The sequence below is a fragment of the Bidens hawaiensis genome, unplaced genomic scaffold, assembly GCF_021521415.1.
Source record: "Bidens hawaiensis isolate Kalapana, Puna unplaced genomic scaffold, B.hawaiensis_p1.1 tig00419501_1, whole genome shotgun sequence".
Taxonomy (NCBI): Eukaryota; Viridiplantae; Streptophyta; class Magnoliopsida; order Asterales; family Asteraceae; genus Bidens; species Bidens hawaiensis.
In genome coordinates, this window is record NW_027504883.1 from 141,537 (window position 1) to 160,963 (window position 19,427).

Genomic DNA, 19,427 nt, shown 5'->3' on the forward strand with positions numbered 1-19,427 from the left:
GATCTATTGGAATAAGTACGAGTACTTCCATTTCAGCTCTGATTCCAATTCCCAATTATATTATGGCCCACGTCTTGAATCCCACTTCACTTTGACTAGAACGATTCTTTTATGCTTGGTATTATTGATCTTTCTATCTTTAATTTGTAAAGGTTTCTCAACAAATTTCAACTTTTCGTTTACCTTTATATCTTGAAGGGGTACTTTTAACGAATTCATCAGCTAAGCATTTCCTTAAGTTACTTACATGAAAAACATCATGTATGCCTATCATTTCTTCTGGTAACTCTAGCTGACAGGTTATTGTTCCAATTCGTTTAATAACTTGAAATTGTCAAACAAACCTAAGACTCAACTTTCCTTTCTTGCCGAATCGAATTACTCATTTCCATAGTGATACTTTTAGTATCACTTTATCTCTTACTTGAAATTCCAATGGTTTGCGTCGATGATCTGCATAACTCTTCTGACGATCTCGTGTAGTCTTTAATCTTTCCTTGACTTGATTTATCTTGTCAGTAGTTTCTTGTATGATTTCAGGTGCTGATAGTTGTTTTCCTCCTATTTCTGCCCAACACATTGGAATTCTGCACTTTCGACCATAAAGTGCTTCAAATGGGGTATTAATCATGTATGATAACTATTATTATAGGAGAATTCTATTATTGGTAAATAGTCATACCAATTTCCACTAAAATCTATTTACACATGCTCTCAGCATGTCTTCCATTTTTTGTATAGTCCTTTCACTTTGACCATCATTCTGGACAGTATATTGTACTTAAGATTAACCTTGTTCCCATAGCTAATTGGAAACTTTTCCAAAAATGAGAAGTAAAACGACTATCCTGATAAGATATAATGGATAATGGAACCTCATGTAGTAAGATTACTTTGTCTACATACAGTTTAGCTAATTATTCCATTCTAAAATTTTCCTTCATTGGTATAAAATGAGCTGATCTTGTTAATCTATCCACAATCGCCCAGATTGTGTCATTACCTCTTCTTGTTGTAGGTAATTTAGTAACAAAGTCCATTGTTATTAATTCTCATTTCCATTCCGCCATTTCTAATTGTTAAAGTAACCCTAATGGCTTTTGATGTTCAGCTTTACCTTGCGAACAAGTTACACATTTCGAAACATAATTAGCTACGTCTTTTTTCATTCCTATCCACCAATAGATTTTCTTCAAATCTTGATACATTTTATCCTTTCCGGGATGCATCATATATTTGGATTTATGGGATTCTTCGAGAATTATTTCTCGTAAATTTCCTATGATTGGTACCCGGATTCTATTCCCCATTTGGATAATTTCATCATATCCTTTGATCAGTTGATCAATGGTACCATTTTTCTTTTCTCGTCAGTAATGTTATTTCCTTCCATTGCTTGTTTCTGAGCATTCTTCACTTCATCAATTAAGTTAATTTGAAGTTCTAACCTTTGAGATCGTATTCTTTTCCAAGTTCATCTAGAAAAATATCCATTTTCTTCTTATTAGCGAAACGGACCTATTCTCTTTATCTATTTTAGTTTTACATACTTCATTTATCAACAATACATGACTTTATTAATCCTTCTATATACAAGTATGCAAATTTTTAAGGCAAACCAAAATCATTCAAACAATCTTTTTATTCTAAACGTACCTTTTAAATGATTCGGTTTTACTCGAATCTTGTCTCTATATTGCGCCTTGACAGTTCCTTCTTGTTGTAGCTATAATAAACAAGCTTGAATCTTTGTTTGATGAATCCAAAAATATAGAGTGTGTAGAAGTGTGTGGGTTTTCTGGAAGTGAAGGAAGAAATGGGATGAGAAATGAAATTTAGGGTTTAAGGGTTTATATATCTTTGTATATGGACCCTAAGCCTATGCTCACACTTCAAACCCATTAAACTTCAAGTTTATGCTCCCTGATAATATTAATTATTTAAAATAAAAAATAAACCAAAATAAAATATAATAATTTCCTTATTATTATAATGAAATTCGGATGTTACATGTTACATAAAGGTATCACATTTTTTGTATTTCTCTTATAAATTCATTCATTTCCTAGAAAGGAAACAAAAAACAATCTACTATTTCTCGTTTTGTTTTTCTAAATCAGAGTATCAAGCATGACAAAAACAAACGACGATCTAGGGTGTTCAAAAAAATCTGAATCTGAATCTGAATCCGAATACGTATCCGAAATATCCGAAAATCCAAACTATCTGAAAATTCGAATATCCGAAATATATCTCGAATAAACGAATTTTCGGATTCAGATTCGGATTGTGATTTTAAAATTTTTCGGATAGTTCGAATATCCGAATTAACCGAAATATTTTCTTTAATGATTAAATAATAAATATTATTTATAAGTTTCGAATAATTTTTGGTATTTTGGATAATATTTCGTATAATTTGGATAATTTTCGGATATTTCTTTTAATATTTTGGATATTTCGGATAATTTTTCGAATATTTCGGATAACATTCAGATATTTTTTGGATAATTCGGACAAATTTTCGGATATTTCATATAGCCAGAATATTTTTAAAGTAGTGCTTAAATTTGTTTTTATGATTATTATTATTATATCTTTTATTCTTATTATTATTATTCTTACCACCACCACTACTACTATTATTTCGGGTGTCTGATTCACTATCCGGTCTGATTTCTGAAATTTCGGATTCAGATAATAAAATCTGTTGGGATGAGAAAAACTTATGGAAGATTGGAATCTTCTCAACCTCCTTGGAAAATGGCTAAGTATGGAAACCGAGCTCAATTAGGCCTCCCAGCAAGCTTGGACTTATTCAAGCAAGGTATTTTGTTCTTCGAGCAAAGTTATCTTCTGGAATTCTTCTTAGGTGTTAGTTCTAGCAAACTGCACTTCATCAAGCAAGGTTGTTCTTCAAGTCAATCAAGGTTTGTTTCAAAGCAAACCCTTGGCTAAACCAAGCTAAAACCAAGTATTTGGTGGATCGAGCAAGATTTAGTTTAAATAAACAGTGGTCCCAGCAATCTTGAAGGAAGTTGATAAAGAAATTACTTAAGGAATTCTAACGAGCAAGGTTCAACCTTGAGCAAGCTACAGTGTCACCAGCATACTTGGTTCTGTTCAAATAAGTTAAGTTACAAAAGGTTGAAGGGATCTCTGAAGAACAAGTTTCCTCGTAGGATGTATATCGAGCAAAGTTTGGTATTATCAAAAAGTTTGAAGTCTGCTTGATGAATATTTTCTAAGAAAAATATTCTAAGTAAAGCTTACTCGGAGAACTGTTCCCCAGCACACTTTATGGTTACAAGTTCTGCTCGCTAAAGACAAAAGCTACAAAGCTTACTCGAAAACCTATTTACACTTAGAATATTTTGTAATATGTTTGAATATGTTATGTATCAATTATTAGGGTTTCTAGAAAGGAATGTCAGATTTCAGTGCAGGCCTATAAAAGGAAAATTTAGGGCACGCCTATGACAACAACGGACACCGAGAGAATATCGTGATTGACGTCTGTCTTCATCTTGTACGGAAAAGCTGCCATAAATCCATACATCTCACCTAGAAACCCTAATTGATTTTCGTTTGTATCTTTCACAATATTAAATGGAAATCTTTTGAGTTACTTCGTGTGTGTTACTTTTCTTTCCGTTTAGCAACAATTAGAGTGTTATTGATTCCACATTTAATACTCTTTGATTCTTTTCACAAAAACAGTATGTCGTAACCTTCTAGTCAACACATCTGTGTGGGTTACAATAGTTTGTAAGTGAGTGATAAAGTGAGATATACGGGACTGACAAGTGGTGTCAGAGCTGATATTACTATATTTATGAAGAATCGTTGCTGAATATTGTTGATTTTGAAGATGAAAAATTATGTCAGCTGACAACTGTTCCATTGGTTTGTGACGTCAGCTGCCCTGATTTTCATTTTTTTCAGATCTACAATATTGTTGAGATTTAAAAGTGTTTCTTACTCAGATTTATATTAAAGTTATTTCCTTTATTATAGATCTTGCTCTTATCCATCCAGATCTATCAGATCTGAGGATTAAGTCCACAGATCTGATTAATTTTTAAGATTATTAAGTTTGTGTTTTATTTTTATTTAAGAAATTTTTCATTTCAAAAATTATACTAAAAAAATTATACCAAAAAAATATGTCTGGATCAATGGAGGAGCAAGAAGTTTCTACTAACAAGATTCCAAGACTATTTGGACGGGAGAATTATATCAAATGGAAGGTGTTATTTGAGGCTGTCGTTTGCTACAATGACGTTGAGATGTGGAACTCCATCAAGAATGGACCACATATTCCTGATGGAACCAACAACAATCAAGCTGTAGATCGACAATTGAAAAAGAAATATGACAGAGCATTGTCTATGCTTAACCTGGGATTGTCATGGGAAATCTTAACAAGTTTTGCTCACCATACTACAACAAAAGAAATGTTTGATGCTATAGTAGAGATGTTTGAAGGTTACACCAAGCTGAAGGATATCAAGAAGGACAGGTTGAAGCAACAACTTGACCGTTTCAAATTTAGAGAAGGTGAAATATTGAAGTCAGTTTTGCTAAGGTTTGTGGCTATTGTTAATGAGATCAGAACAACTGACCTCACAATCACTAATTTCGAATTGAACAAGAAAATATTATCTTCTCTATTAGGAGAATGGTACACGGCGAGTAAGTTTATCTAGCAAAAGCCTGATTTCTCCTCTTTAAACCTGGATGATGTGATCTGCTTCCTACAAGCAGCAGAACATGAAATGATCAAAAATAATATGATCAAAGAAGATAGACCAAGTTTTCAGGTCTCTAATGCTCTTAGTGCACCTATGGGAAATATGTCAACAAAGAATCAACAGCAAATTCCAATTATACAAGAGACAAGTGAGTATGGTGGATAGACACTTAAGGTGTTTGTTGCTGGTCAGTCAAGCAATCAAGGTGGACAATCAAGATTTAATGTTCAACTGATTGATGACAATGATACTTCCTCAATGGCCTGTGGACATGATCCTTATGGTTCTGGAAATGTTCATCAAGGTAATGAGTATCAAGCACTCTTCTCAATGTTTACTGAGTCATACAATGGCTTTGTAGCCAAGAATATGATTCATACCAGTGTGGTTCAAGAAGACCTTAAGCAAATTGATGCAGATGATCTAGAAGATATGGATCTAAAGTGGAAGGCTGCAATGCTAGCTTTGAGAAGTAAAAGGTTGTATAACAAAACAGGAAGGTCATTGGTCTCTGGTCCAAAGGACAGGATAGGGTTTGACAAATCAAAAGCAATATCTTATATCTGTCAACAACCTGGACACTTTGCTAGAGAGTGTAATCAACCAAGGCAACTCCAGAACAATAATCAAAGAAATCAGTTTCAATATCAAGGTCAACAGAGGAACTACAATACCAACAACAATTTTCAAAAGCAAAATCATCAAGAAATTATCCCACAGCAGCAACCATATAGGAGAAGCAATCAAGTCCCTCCACAAGCTCCTGTTAATCAGAATAGAAACAATGCAAATCCACCAAGAAACCAAGGGAATGTGGCATTAGCTCAAGCACAGCAAGAAGGAGTATTTGATTGGAGCAATCATGCTAATGATATTGGAAAAGCCAATGTAGCATTGACGGCAAAGATAGAGAATGAAGTTGAGTCCTTATCATCTCAGGTACATTCAGATCTTTCAAACCTTGAATTACTTGAAGTAAATGATTCTTTGAAAATGGAAATTGGAAATTTACAAAGTGAATGCTTTATGAAGCAGAGAATTATTAATGTGTACAATATTGGAAAAGCTAGTGTAGCATTGATGGCAAATATTAAGAATGAAGCTGAGTCCTCATCATCTCATGTACATTTAGATCTTTCAAACCTTGAATTACTTGAAGTAAATGATTCTTTGATAATGGAAATTGGAAAGTTACAAAGTGAATGCTTTAAGAAGCAGAGCATTACTAATGTGTATGAGACAAGTGAAATGACTTATGATAATCAAATCAAAAGTTTAGAACAAGATTGTATGGATAGTTACCGTCTTCAGTCAAGATATGTTACTGAAATTGAAGAACTAAAGAAAATGTATCTTGAGAAAAAGTTGAAAAATACTCAGCTTCAAGTTGAGATAGACTTTCTGAAGAACTTGGTATCAACTGGAAACATCTGTGGTAAGTTGCAAAAGATCAAGGATGAAGATAAGTACAAGGTTGTTCCTCCACCTTTTAATAACAATTACTCACTAAAGGTGGATAAAGAAAAGAGAAATGCTTATCTTAAACAGTTTAGAGAAGTATTTGATGACAGAAAAGAGTTTATTAAAAATTATAAGTTGGTGGAGGTTGATGACATGGGTGATTTTGTAATGAAGGTTGTTGAATCAAAGGTTGAAAATTCTATTGGTGTGCAAGTCTCAGAAGATTATTTTGATGATGACTTGTTGGATAGGCATGACTTGAGTGATTCAAGTGATAAAGCTCAAGAAATGAAAGTCTTCAAGAAGAAAGGAATAAAAAAAAATATCCCAAAGAACAAAATTCCTTTGTTGCCAAAGATAACTCCCAAAATGAGGAATCATCATGAGCATATGAGAAGAGAACACAAATCATTTGACATTTGTGATGGTTCCAAGGAAAAGAAGAATAATGAAAAATCAACAAACATAGTGCCATCAAGAAGAGAGAGTGCCAGAGAGATTAAGAAAACAGAGGAAATTAAGAGGAATGATGATCTATTCATTCTTGTTTATCCTGTTTCTCTAATTAAGAATTGTTTAATATTAGAGAAGGAGAGAGTATGGAAGAATATGATAGAAGGCAGTCCAGATTTAGAAACAACAAGGATGACAACCCAATCAAGATGGAAAAGATAACCTTTGTCAAAAGTTCAATTGAGAGACAAGCCATAAAGATTGAAGAATTTGTACCTTTCTTAGATAACTATGATGGTCTCTTTAGTCAAAAGACTATTGGAGTTGATCCTCCAAGACCAAGTGAGAGGTTTAGAAAGGGAAATTCAAATGAAAGTTTCAAAGGACAAGTTTGGTCCAAGATGTGTGATGTGTATGGACACCATACTGATTCTTGTCATGAAAGTATCACCTTTTAGCCAATTCATGTCTCTGACATAACAAAGTTTGGACAAGACTTTGTCTTCTACAAGAAAAAGTATAATGATTATTTGAGCAAGGGTAAAAAGACATTTTATGATTCAGAAAATGGTGTTGCAAGAGAAGGTAAGGAAAGAAAAGAAACCACTCACAAGAAAGGGAAGAAAAAGAATGTGTTTGAGAAGAAGAAGGATCAAATGATCAAACAACCTATCATAATTAATAATGATAAGAACTCTAAAGAAAATTGATCCAACCTTTGGGAAATGATAGTAGATTGTTTGTTTATGCCAATCATATCGATTTAATAGGCTAAAAGACTATTAGTGCAGTCATTAATATGTATGGTTACTTTCCATGATGTGTAAAAGCTGAGGTAATATAAACATAATGAAAATGCTAAGCTTAATGTGGAGATACATTGTTGAATATGCCATCCCCACCAACTTCACCAATACTTACCCAAACCCAAAGCCCAACCCATAGCCAAACCCAAACCAAAAGCCCAACCCATAGCCAAACCCAAAACCAAAACCTAAACCAAACCCTATCACCAACCCATTCCCAAACCCAAACATCAAACTAAACCCAATTCCCAATCCAAACCCAAAACCCGGACCAACCTATCCATGAACCATACATTTCTAAATATATATCATCCCATCTTATAAACCAGCCTAATACACTATACCAATCCCCAACCCAATCACAAACAACTAAAAGCCCAATCCATGAAACACAACAAGCTTAATTACCTTATCCTTTTCAGTTCACACCCTAAAACTCACCACAAAGCTCTGACCCTACCCAAATTTCACTTGTACCTCGACTTTTTAGAACAGGTCCGAGTCAAATAGCAATGATTTGAAGCACTTCTTTTTACACTATTTCGGAAACCCAAGGACTCAATCGAATTTGACTCTTAGCAACTCCTATGTTCGAAGCAAGATGTTTTCTAATTAGGTTCTCTTCCCACCATTTAATGAGCCGAAATTTTGATCTAATAATTGAAAATGTTGATTTTAAAGCTCAAAACAGAAAATTAAAGAAGGAAAATGAAGTGCTGAAAAAAATATTGAGGTGGAACTACAGCTAGAGAAAGGATTCAAACCCTGGTCTCTGAGGTTGAGAAGACCTCAGCTGTACCAAAACATGGGGAGAATCCACCTACTGCCACTGGTACTGTTGTAGATGCTCTTAAAACAATTTGTGATGAGTATGGGAGGAGTAGTATTGATGATGAGGAGGAGAATGAGAAGGATGGTTATGAAGGAGATGAGTTTGATGATGTTGAGCAAGATTACAATGATGATGAGAATGATGATACTGAGGAGATTGTGCATGAGAAGGTGGTGGATGATGAAACTATTGTTGAGAAGGTTGATCATGAAACTGTTGATAAGGAAATGGCTGAAGAAGAAAACGTTGATAAAATTACTGATGAGGAGATGGTTGATGATGTAAATGCGGAAGAGATTGCTGATGAGGAGGATCTGAATATCCTGTGTGGAGAATTTGACAATGTTGAATTTTTATGGATTACGGAGAAGGAGAAGGAGGATCAGGTCGAAACGTCTGTGGATGAGGAACTAAATGACTTATTGATCAAATCGATAATTTTCCCAATGAACCAACTGTGGTAAGGGAAATTGGTCCATCCAAGCCCTTGACTATGGATGAGGATAAAAGGAGGATGAAGGACATATCTATAGCTAAAACTGAAGAACAGCTACAACCATTGAAACCTAACAAGATTAAATCAAGTGATGAAGTGTTAATGGTTGATGAATGTGCTGAAAAGGTTGCAAAAAGACATGATGACATTGTGGGAGAGTGGTTACAAAGGGAGATGATCTCAAGATTCCTATCTAATAAGGAACTTAAAGATCAGAGGATTATGATGGAAGAGATGGAGTTGAAGAAGAATCTTCATGAAAGAAATGGGGAAATAGACCAGGAGGTGATTGAGGGTTTGTTAAAACTAAAACAGATGGAGGAAATTGACAATTCTTTGGCCCTTGTCATACATAAATTCAAGAAAGCTAAAACTGATGATAAGCCTAACAATAAAAGTGATGATATGCAATTGGTTCCTGAAATAGAAGTTGCAAAAAATGTGACTCAAACATTATCTGAAATATGGGAAAAGCAAGTGTTTGATGATATAAGGGAGAATCAAGAAAGTTGGGATCCAGAATACTTGAACAGATATGCAAAGAAATATGTAAGGAAGAGGAAAAGACAAGAAAAAGATGAGATTCCTGAAGAATTTGTACCCAAAAAGAAGAAAATCCCAATCAATGTTGTACCTCATCAAGTGTTTAAGTCTGTTGATATTGAAAATGAGCCCAAAATTGATGAACCTAAAATTAATGCTCTTGATGATCTATCTGAATCTAATGATGATGATATAGCTGATTCCCACATGTGGATATGACTGATCTTTACAGAGAAGATATTCAAACCATGTTGAATGAAGCTAAGAAGGAAGATCCAAAAATTATGAGTATGATGAATCATGGTTACAAGTTTGAGACTCTGGCTCCAATGACTGATGAGGAGTTGCAGGAGTTACTTGATGAGGAAGTGAAGGATTTGAAAAGGAAAGGGAAAAGAGAAACAGGGACACTCAAAGGTTCATGGCATACTTGAGACTTCATGGTTTCTCAGAAAAACAACTGAGTCACATGAAATTTGAGGTTCTGGAGAGTGCCTACAAGACAACAATAGAAAGTGTAAAGAAAGAGGAATTTGAAAGAATGAAAAAGAAGGCAGCTGATCAACAAGATAAAATCGAAAACTCTACAACATATATGGTGAAAAGTGCAGGTACTTGATTGATCATGATGTGGCCATAAATGATGTGGAGAAAATGAGCAAGAAAGAGGTTGAAGAAGAGTTTAATAAGTTTTCAAAGAAAATTCAGTCTGAAACTAGTGCTAGCAAAAGAAAACCATGACTGATTATATTAGCTGAGAAAGAAAAGAAAGCATGGGAGGTTGAGCAAGTAAAAGTATTTGATAGGCTGATGGAAGCAAGAGGTGAAGGGAAGAAAATCAAAAATTTGAACATCAAATAAAAACAGTCTCTATATGAGTCTAAGAAGGCAAAATTCAATGAAGAGAAAGCTAAATCAAAGACCTTTCAGACTCCTCACCCAGCTTTTGTGAAGAAAGAGCCCGTTGAGCTAGTTATAAAGAAAAATCTATTTCCATGGGAGGATGAAAACAAGATTAAAACCTTGAAAGGTTTAATGATGAGTAAAGGCATGGCTGAGAGACTGTTTGACAATCTTGGAAGAGAGAAACTGAAAGATTTATTTCATTATGAGAAGGTAGAATGGGAGAGACTAGAGGATGAGGAGAGGAGATTGTTGCAATTTCAGTGTGGACCAAGGGGTGAGCCTATTCAAAATCAAAGATCTGTCCCTGTTGGTCCAACTGATGATGAAGTGATGGAGATGATTACCACAGTGGCAAAAGGAGAAGGAGATTATTTAAAGCTTGTGATGTTGCCAAAAGATTAAATAATAAGTATGTTTGAACAAACTAGGCATGTGAGAAGTCATGTTCCCAAAAGGAAATATACTCCAAGGTCTTCCACTGTAAGTGTCCCAGCTCCAACCACCAGAGCAACACATCAACGACAACAAAGGTCACCAAGACCTACCTAAAATAATTTACTTTGATGCAAGAACAAAATCTATGAAAGTCATTATGAACAGTGGTGAGTTAAGGCGGATTGTATTCAAAGATGATTTTCTGGACTTCAAAAGAGAACAGTTGGAAGAAATGGCAACTTTGACTATGTATGACTACCAAGATAGGAATAGCTTTGCAAGAAAACAACATAATGAACTTTCCAAACATTTAAGAGATCAATCCAGGAAAGGGTTTCCAATGTTGAGTATGAAGAGGAAGCTGGAGCTGTCTAGCTTTGAAAGAACAAAGAGGCAAAAGAGGATGATTGATATCATGCTCACTGAAGCTTCATACAATCAGAAAAACAAATATTCCAATCGTCTTTCAGAAATGGAGGAATGTTTAAGTATGAGGCCGCGGATGACCAGGCCAAGCCACGAAGTCCAAAAGAATGGCAAGATCTCTAAGATTGTATTTGAACCACATGATCAATCCTTTATTCTTAGAAATTCTGATGGACTGCCCTGGGCATCATTCATCACGACACTAATCTAGAATTTCTTCATGAGGACGATTTGGAGGATACAATCAAATGGACTCTGCCCTCTCAACATCCACACCAAAGGGAGATATTCTTGTTCAAAGAAAAGGCAGCAACAGACAGACTTGATAGAAGAAGAGAAGCTACTAGCTCAAGACGATGAAGATATTTCTTTTATTTTAGTTTGATTTGTAATGTCCTTGAGACATAATTCTCATATGTAAATTTTTCATTAAGTTATGTAATTTCTTTTTTGAAGATTTGATGTGTATTTTTAAAGTGTATGTAATCTAATAGGTGTTTTGGTACAGTTGAGGGTGTTCCAATCTAGGGGGAGATTTTTGGGATGAGAAAAGACTTATGGAAGATTGGAATCTTCTCTACCTCCTTGGAAAATGGCTGAGTGTGGAAACCGAGCACACTTAGGCCTCCCGGTAAGCTTGGACTTATTCAAGCAAGGTATTTTGCTCTTCGAGCAAAGTTATCTTCTGAATTCTTCTTAAGTGTTAGTTCGAGCAAACTGCACTTTATCAAGCAAGGTTGTTCTACAAGTCAAGCAAGGTTTGTTTCAAAGCAAACCCTTGCCTAAACCAAGCTATAACCAAATATTTTGGTGGATCGAGCAAATTTTATTTTTAATAAACAGTGGTCCCAGCAAGCTTGAAGGAAGTTGATAAAGAAATTACTTAAGGACTTCTGACGAACAAGGTTCAACCTCAAGTAAGCTACAGTGTCACCAGCATAATTGGTTTGTTCAAATAAGTTAAGTTACAAAAGGTTGAAGGGATCCCTGAAGAACAAGTTTCCTCGTAGGATGTATATCGAGCAAAGTTTGGTATTATCAAGAAATTTGAAGTCTGCTTGATGAATTTTTTTAAGGAAAATATTCTAAGTAAAGCTTAATCGGAGAACTGTTCCCCAGCACACTTTATGGTTACAAGTTCTGCTCGCTAAAGACAAAAGCTACAAAGCTTACTCGAAAACCTGTTTACACTTAAAATATTTTGTAATGCGTTTGAATATGTTATGTATCAATGATTAGAGTTTCTAGAAGGGATGTCAGATGTCAGGGCAGGTCTATAAAAGGAAACTTTAAGGCACGCCTATGACAACAACGGACACCGAGAGAATATCGTGATTTGACGGTTGTCTTCATCTTGTACGGAAAAGCTACCATAAATCCATACATCTCACCTAGAAACTGTGACATTCGTCAAATTCTAGTCTCGTTTTACATTCATTTTTATAATCATTTTGTAATATGTCGATTTTTCGCGTTTTATTTAATAATTATACATCGTAATTGTGGTTAAGTTTGTAAACCCGAACCGGCATTTTATCAAATTATTGATGTTATAACTCTAGCGTGTGTGGGGTTTGTCAAATAAAGTTTTTTACAATTTATAAGCTCGGTTAAGTAAACGTTAGGGACTAAAGTGGATTTCTTTAAAGTTATACAAGTTTTAAATCATTTTTAACAAAATGTCAAACATGAGGGGCCAAAGTTAAACATTTATAAACATATATATTAAACCCTAACCCTAACTCATCTTTACAACACTACCAGCCGCCCCTCTCTTATCTGCCGTTTTTCCGGCGCCGTTTTCTGGCGACCGGCGGCTCCGTCTCCCCTTCTCCGATCTCCGGCTGTCTCCCCCTCCCTTTGGTCCGTAAACCCAACGCTGACCCTCTCTCCTTCCTTCCCTCGTTTTTCTGCGAACCCACCTCCTCCGGCGACCCTTTCCCTCGTTTTTCCGGCGACCGGAAAGCCGGCCGCCATGGACCTCGGTGCTCCGTCACCTCTCTTGCCGTGCTCTCCCTCTCTCTGTGCTCTCTCTATCTCTCCGACCCTCTCTTTCTTCGGCTCTCTTTTTCTCTTCGTCTCTCTCCATATTCGTCTCTCTCTCTCTCTCCGACCCTCTCTCTCTCTTCGGCTCTCTCTCTCTCTCTCTCTCTCGGTTCCTCCTTATCTCCGGTGGATTCGGCTCGGTTCATTCCCGGTATCGAGCCACGACCTCATAAACATCTAAAAGGTAAATTAATATTGGGTTTTAGTGTTACTAGTTTTTCGTATATCGATTATCTGATTTAAATAGTTATTAATCGGTTATATTGTTTGATATATACTTTGAAACGGGTTGGATTGGGTATGGAGTTGTGAATTGGGGAAAAGATGAACAACCGGGTTCGAGTCTCATCCTAGACCGGTTTTGGTATTATTTTTATACTTAACAAATTTATTATTACTATTAGTACTAATATCAATACATACAAATTATTATTAGTATTATTGCGTATAACTTACTATTATATTTATTTATTATTAATATTATTGTTATTGTTATTATCATTATTATTATAAATATCAAAGTTGTTATTATTATAATTAAAGATCATATTATTATTATCTATTAAAATCATATTTTTATCATTAATAATTAGCAATAATATTATTATATTTATTTCGTGAACTCGTTTAAAAATCGAAGCAACATCAAGTATGGTATCATTATTTACTATCAATTATTTATTATTATGATTATTCTTATCAACAACACTTTAATTAATACTAAGATTTTTTATTCTTTAACTATTATTATTAGTATTATACTATATATAAATATTAATAATAATTATTGTTATTATTATTATCATCATTATCTTATATATCTATATATATATATATAAACTCATATATATGTATATATAACATATTGTTTTTAGAATTATTATTATCATTACTATCATTATTAATTAACAATGTTTTTATAAGCTTTATTATCAATCCATTGTTATAAAAACCGAACTCTTGATTTAAACCCGTCGTGTTTCTATTTAATATTAGTTTAGTTATTTAAAAGCCCAATAAAATAATATTATTTTAATTTAAATTATTATTTAAGTACGAGTCCCTAATCGTTAACAAATTAACCGGTAACCCGATTAACAACCGAACCTTCCCGTTCAATGTTTCAAATGTAGTTTCAACTAAAGTTCAAGTTCATTAATATATTATTTATTCGTTTTCATTTAGATTTCAAGTCGGATTCGTTCGTTTCGTTCACAAGCTTTCTATATGTCGATCATTTATTAGTTCTCAATTCGTCAATCGAGGTGAGTACATTTCATCCCCCGTTTTCACTTTTATATTTTGGGAGTAACATGCATACTTATTCAAAACAAGAATGATTTATTATACTCATTTCTCAAACCACAAACTTTATGGTGTATGATACTTGGAATACTTGCTCTATTGTGTGTTATATGTCTCATATGTTTTACGTGCACGGGTGTTTATTTTTATGTTGTTGTTGATCCTCATTAAGTATGATCATACGCTCCCCTAACTACTTAGCCTTGTGCTAGTAGAATAGGGCCTCATTATCCGAGTATGTCGGTTGTTACCGATTAGAAAGGATCCTCGTTACGTATGTTTTATATACCATGATTAATGCTTTTATTTATAGTCTCATTTACGTTTGTGGATTTCGCTGTATTATATATACTCAAACTATGAAATTGCTCACCAACATACGTGTTGACAAATATTATTTTATGCATTGTTATAGGTTTGACTTTTGTTGACTCGAGGACTTGACGAAAAACGTTATCAAGACTATTAGGGTATTAGTAAAACGAAAAATATGATTGCTACTTGTTTTCAAATTTGTTTATATGAACGAAATGTGTTGTTTATTGATTTATGAAATAAAAATAGTTAATTAAATATTGTCACTTTAAATAGTGCCTTGTGTATTTGGGCAATCGGTTGCACCCCGGCATGTTCCGCCGCCTTTGGTCGAGGTGTGACAGAAACCCTAATTGATTTTCGTTTGTATCTTTCACAATATTAAATGGAAATCTTTTGAGTTACTTCGTGTGTGTTACTATTATGTCCGTTGAGCAACAATTAGAATGTTATTGATTCCGCATTTAATACTCTTTGATTCTTTTCACAAAAACAGTATGTCATAACCTTCTAGTCAACACAACTGTGTGGGTTATGATAGTTTATAAGTTAGTGATAAAGTGAGATATACGGGACCGACAAAATCTATTATCCAAATTGTAACATCACGTAAATTTCGGGCCAAAAATGTCATATTTCCAAAGTCAAGGGACCAATTCTTCCAATTTCCAAACTCTAGGGACTAAAATAAAAAATCCGTTTTCTTGACCCATCGCGCTACGCGATAGGTCAAGAGAGTCACACATCGCGTATCGCGATGGAGTGTCTGACAGATTGTGACACGTGTGCCACGTGGCACACCGTGGCAACGGTTGTCGCCACGTGTCACCACGTGGCAACACGGCCGCCACATGTCGCCACGTGGACTCGGCGCCTGCCACGTGGCAGGTCTACTATCTGACACAGCAGGCCTATATCGCGATACGCGATAGGCCTGCCAAGTGACCCATCGCGTAGCGCGATGGGGTCAAATTTCGGCTATAAATAGGAGGGCTACGAGATTCATTCCTCACATCTCAAAATCACATACAATACTCCCTCACTACTCTCTCTCTCTAAATCTCGTAAAGCGTGCCTTCAACCTACCTCAATAAACGTGTCCCGAAACCTCGTTTTCCGTGCCTAATATCTCGATATTCGTGCCGCATCCCGACGATATTCCAAAATAGTGTTGTCCCGACGTCCCAACGATTTACCTTGAAGTGTGTGCCGAGAAGTAAAGGTGTCTCGAAAAGCGTGCCAAATGAGGAGGAAGAGTTTGAAGAAAAGAAGGGTTGATTGAGCGGCGTTGAAGTGCTGCCAAAGTGTCTAGGGTACTTCTAAGCCAAGCAAGGTAGGCATGATGCCCGACCAAAATAATAATAAAATATTATAAAGGCTTAATACCCAAGTCGATGTTATTCTAGATAAACAAAGAAAGATATAACAAAGAAAATAAAGAAAAGAAAGATAAATATATATATATATATATAAGATTATTCTTTGTTATGAAATATATTATTTAAGTATAATGAGTATACTTAAATAATAAAGGAAAGAATACGTTTCTTAAAGAAGAAGAAACGTCGGGTTTTATAAATAAACTAAAGGTTTATAAATTACTATTAAAACTAAAGGTTTTAAAGTAAAAAGAGATTATGAACTAAAGGTTCATCGAGATAAATAAGACTAAAGGTCTTAAGACGAATCGTGTATCCGACTAACAAAGGTTATACTCGTACTATAGGTGCGAAATAGCAAGAGAAGAACTCATGGACGGTGTTGGAAACCGATCCCTATCAAAAGGTGAATACGCCCCACTTTTACAAACTTGTTTTCAAACAAACAAACGTGTTATGTGTAAAACTTTACATGAGGCTATGTGTCTCTAAAAACATTGTAAATAAGAGTATGAGCCTAGCCCTCAGGCTGTGGTATACGTTTGTCTGGATCCTTACATATGTGGTATGCTGTGGGCACATCGCACCACGCCTGGTCACGACCTCCAGCCACGATAGGCCGAACCAAAGTATGTTCGAGTGAGAATGACCTTGTGTATATTTGTGGTACCTAAGTTATGTCGAGACGCTGCGGTGTCTTGCTGAGGTGACCTGGTGTAGAGACTCGAATTTATGATGATTGTTTAACTTGATTATTCCTAAGCCAAGATGGGCCGAGGCTTACGTGGTCTCGAGGGGTAATAAAGTAAAGAAAATAATTTTTAGCATCAGCATATTCACCAGCATTCGTTGCTGACGTATTTTAATAACATTTTGCAGGTAACCAAGACTAGAGCTTGAAGGATGAAGAAGCTCAAGAATCCGATGGCTCGGATAATTTTATGTAAATATTAAAACATGGTGGTTTTGTAAAACTTATAAAACAAGTAAAACTAAACGAGACTTTCGTCTCGTCTTTTGTATCGTAAATATTTATAAATATGATCCTTATGTTTTTATAAAGTCTTCCGCATTAAACCCGCTACTCTGATTTAATTACAAATGTGGTACCAACTATGGTTCATACTCCTAGGCCTAGATTAGGGGTGTGACACGAATAAAGCCTCATTACTGACTGGAACGTCACATGATGCAAAATACCCACGTGTGAGGCTTCATGACTACACATGGTCTAAGTGCAAAATGAGTCAAAAATAATCAAATAGTTGTTTTTCTAGTGTATTTTTTCCTTTCTTTTAAATTAATAAAATCGCAAAACTTGCATCACAAAAATTTTGTTCATTAAATTAATAGAAAACATGAATATAATATTAAACCTATGAACCTATTACAGCAGGAAGAGTAGTAACCGCAACAGAGAAGGATGTAGACAAGATGGTTGTGGCTTGGTCGAGTTCCCCTTTTTGAGAAAACTGAGAGAGGGAGAGAGAGAGAGGGAGAGAGATGGGGGGGACACGATTAACGTGTTTGATTAGGTTATGATATTAATCTTTTTCTCTCTTTATATACATCCAAGGGGAAGCCCTTTATTAGTTAACTAGGATAGTAAAACGTAATATATATGTAAAATCATATAAGTTTAATGAAATGCAAATGCCGTCTTTATATATAAATAATAATTTTACATAAATTAAAAAAATATCATAACTTATTTTAATTCAAATACAAAAACATACGAAAACTAACAAAGATAAATGAGATAAATGAAAAGTTAAAACATTTAATAACTTATACCATGAGTACAATAAGCAAACAAAGGAAATTAGTCTCCAAATCTTAAAACATAACAATAAAACATATTATTGTCTTTATTTATTAATCAATAAATAGTAATTTTAACCATTCTTTTTGAAACCTTCTCCAACTTAGGAGTTACAAGTTTAACACCATGATATGTTTAACACATGGGTCACATGGACAGATGACGTGCTAGCCACCTTAGCATCACCTTTATCTTTACTTCCAAGTATTTTAGTTTTTAGTATTTCCACATGTTTCTTTACTTTCATTATTTACGTGGTAATGTTCCTATGTTGCATGGGACTGGGTCATGTAGTGGGTCCTAGAAAGTGGTAGGTAGTTATTTTATTTGGCTATTTAATTCATGTGTTATCTTTCTTTGAAGTTCAGTGAAAATAAACCAGAAAATTGCTCCATTTCTCTTTCTATTTTCTTTACGTTCTCATTGTTCATTACGATTGGGTTTTGATACTTTCATTTGGTATCAGAGACAGTCGATCCGATGGACACCCGTAACAAAAGTAATGTAAATCTTCGTACCGAATTGCAAGACTTCATGGCTCAACAACAAGCTAATGTTAACCGCCATGATGCTCTTTTTGAGACCAATTTAACCAAGCTACAATTGTTGGAAACCACTCGTTCCGATGGTTCTAATAGCCGCAACGAATTGCACCACTTCGGTACCAATCAACCACATACCAAACTCTTCTTCCCCAAATTTTCCGGAACCGAGCCGATTGGATGGATTTATTTGTCAGAGCAGTACTATGAATTTTCTTAGATTCCCACCGACTGACAAGTCTCCTTAGCATCGTTTCACATGGAGGGCATCGCTCTTCAGTGGTACCGGTGGTATAAGAAGTTGAAGGGACCTTTAGCATTGGGTGAAATCACTAACGCGCGTCTGCAACGGTTTGGACCCACTGATTTTGAGGACCCGTCTGAGGCTCTCTCATACTTGAAACAAATGACTACAGTAGCCTCATATATCGAGTAATTCGAGCAGATTTCCAATCGCATCGATGATCTTTCGGAACCCTACCTTATGGACTGCTATATTTCCGGATTGAAGGATGAGATATGATATGAGGTTAAGTTGAAGATAAACTCAATGCAAGTAAAAAAGGCCACTCCAACGCCCACCTGATTCACTCCGTCCAGCCCATCTGATCTGGTCGCACCGTAACAACCAGCCCGGGACTCATGGGCCCTCATCCAAGTACCCGTTCTTCCACTAACCTAACTACCTCCTCACCAAACCAAATCAGACGTATTACTGGCACCGAATCCAAGGAACCCGGGGACAAAGGCTTGTGTTACTACTGCGATGAGAAGTTTTTCCCTGGTCATCGTTTTGCTACTTAGCTTTTGAAGATAATGTGATACTACAAACTAACCTTCCTGAATGCGCAGACCATATGTCTCGTTGGGAAGATCGGAAACAAACAAGGTCTAGTATTGGTAGAC